Below are 2,823 nucleotides of genomic sequence, written 5' to 3' on the forward strand. Positions count from 1 at the left end.
ACCGAGTTTGGTACAAATTGGTAGAACGGTTACCGATATACTTACATGTGATCATAAGTGGGCGGTGCCACGCCCATTTTCCAAAATTTTACCATAAACGTATTTCTTGGTAAAAAATTGTTGCAAGCATCAATTTTGAATAAATTAGCTTCAATATTTACTGATTTATCGAAGATTATGTATTCCTCTAAATTACCGTTATATGGAAGGTGGGCGTGGTTATTGAGCGATTTTAAAAATCTTCGGCCATTTGGTATGTTGTGCGAAGAGCAACAACTGTGCCAAGTTTGGTAGAAATTGGTGCAGCGGTTACCAAGATATACACATGTAACCATAAGTGGGCGTGGCTACGCCCATTTTCCAAAAATTTATAATATTCTTATTTTTCGTCTAAAACTTATTATAAATATCTATTTTGAGTGAATTATCTTCAGTAGTTACTAAAATATCGCAGTTTTCGTATTTCTGGAAATTACCGTTATACGGGAAGTGGGCGTGGTTATTGTCCGATTTCGCCCATTTTCAATACCAACCTACCTTGGATTAACAGAAACCTACATACCAAATTTCGTTGAGATATCTCAATTTTTGCTCGAGTTATCGTGTACACGGACGGACGGACAGACGGACAGACGGACGGACAGACAGACATGGCTTAATCGATTTCTTTTTTCATTCTGATCATTTATGTATACATTTGTCTATATCTATCTCGATTCGTTTTGGCTGTTACAAACAACCCTTATGTGAACAAAATTAATATACCCTTGTGCACAAGTGAGCTCGGGTATAAAAATACCCTATATTATATTTTAAATTTAAAATTAAAATGCACAGTTTCAATAAAAAAAAACACTAGTACGCATCCTGTAATAATTTTTTTAGCAATAGCCATTAAAAATTCTTTGAAATAGTATTCGATTTAAATACATACACAGATTAAAGTTGACTCACCTTGAAGTTCACCAACCGCTCTATGAATGTTTATTATCTTAGTTCTCCTTTCCGCAAAATAGATTTGTATTTAATTATTCACACAATGAGATATAAGCGAACGAACGATGGTACTAAAATACATATGTATGTATGTACACATGCGATAAAACCAAATTCAAATGGCATGCAACAACAAAAATTTCACGCACTTGGAACTTATGCTCTTCCAGCCATTTTTATTTCCAATCGCTTAGCAAGCACAACAATTCTCTTTCTTTGCACTACACTTTTAAAGCACATTTTTGCATTTTCACACTTTCACTTTTATTACACAAAAATATTGGCGATACATTACTAATTTGCAAAAACTAATTAAATCACAAACAATTTACAATTAAATATCAATAAACTTGACCGAACGCGTACCGACGCCCACAACAGTAATTGACACGATAAAAAACCGATTTACATCTGAGCTCTTGATGATGGACGAAGCAGCGCTGTTGGGGAGAATGCGACTGCAACGCAGCCACCCACATACCTGTAGGAGTGTGAATGTATGTTTGTAAGTGTCATTGAGAGGAGCATAGTAATTAGAAAAATGTTATGTATGTATACACAAACCTGTTGAAGAATAAAAATAAAGCAACGAAAATATCATGCGAATAATTTTGGAGAAGGTACAATAAGGAGTTGAGAAGTATTGCTAGAGTGTGAGGCCGTGATGGAAAAGTAGGCACAATACAGCCATTTTTGGCACTTTCATTCACAGCGGCACTTTTGGCACAATTTATCCTGGTTTGGCACAATCATAAAATACAGAAATTTAAATTAAAAGGCCACTATATAACAAAAAATCACATACCACATTATAGATTAAAAAAAAAAATACAAAAAGTGAAAATTAAAAGCACTAAAAATTTAAATAAGGGCCGTGAGAAATATTTAGAAACCGCTGAATTCTATTGTGAATACGCAGTACGAAAAGTAAGTTTTCGCAACAACTAGCTTTTAATTCAGAATTTTTAGAATTATTCTAAGTTTGCAGTTTTATAGTCCATTAAATAAAAGTGCAAGTTTCTGCAATATCCCGATGATTTTTGATATTTTTTTTTTTGCATTTCAGTGACGATGTTGTTACGTTATTTTGCATTTCGGGTGACGATATATTGTGTTTATTAAATTATGAATTAGACTTTTATATAAAATCATTCAAAAAATAATCAATGAACAGATAGGCGAAATTGGTCAAAATGTTTCACTGCCATTATTTCGCATATAGGTACATATGTACATACATATAAGTATGTGTGTAAAAATATACTATAAATTTATGTATATTTAAGTCTAAGGAATCCTTCATAAAAGTGAATGGGAAATGTTTAGTTATTGGCCCATGGTTTTTGGGGTGGGGGCGGAGGGGGAGGGGGCGTGGCCCCCCAAACCCCCCCTCATTCGAAAGGGGACAGTCGCCACTTTACGAAAAGCCCCAGTCCCCCCTTGGGGACCACCCACAGACCCCTAGGGAACCGTTTGAAAATGGGGTAAAAACGGCATTTTCCGAGGCAAACTGAGCAGTTTGAAGTGGAATATAACCCAACCAACGAAAACCGTGGGATTTTTAAATAAAAGAAATTATCCCAAGTTGGTTATCAGGCGAGTTGGAAAAAAAATTAACTAAAAAAAAAATTAAGGAAAAAAAATTAACTAAAAATTCTGTGAAATTAAGAAAAAAGCGACAGATAGAAATGTTGTAGTAATAGTAATATGATAGTATTTTAGCGCACTTAGGGATTATAACCCTCACTACGTAGAATTCTCTTCTGTGTTGCCAAAGAAAGGGGGCTGAACACCTTTTGCAGAGAACACCTTTCTGCGTAGGCGGCC

The sequence above is a fragment of the Rhagoletis pomonella genome, unplaced genomic scaffold, assembly GCF_013731165.1.
Source record: "Rhagoletis pomonella isolate Grant_MI unplaced genomic scaffold, Rhpom_1.0 Rhpom_scaffold_00011, whole genome shotgun sequence".
NCBI lineage: Eukaryota > Metazoa > Arthropoda > Insecta > Diptera > Tephritidae > Rhagoletis > Rhagoletis pomonella.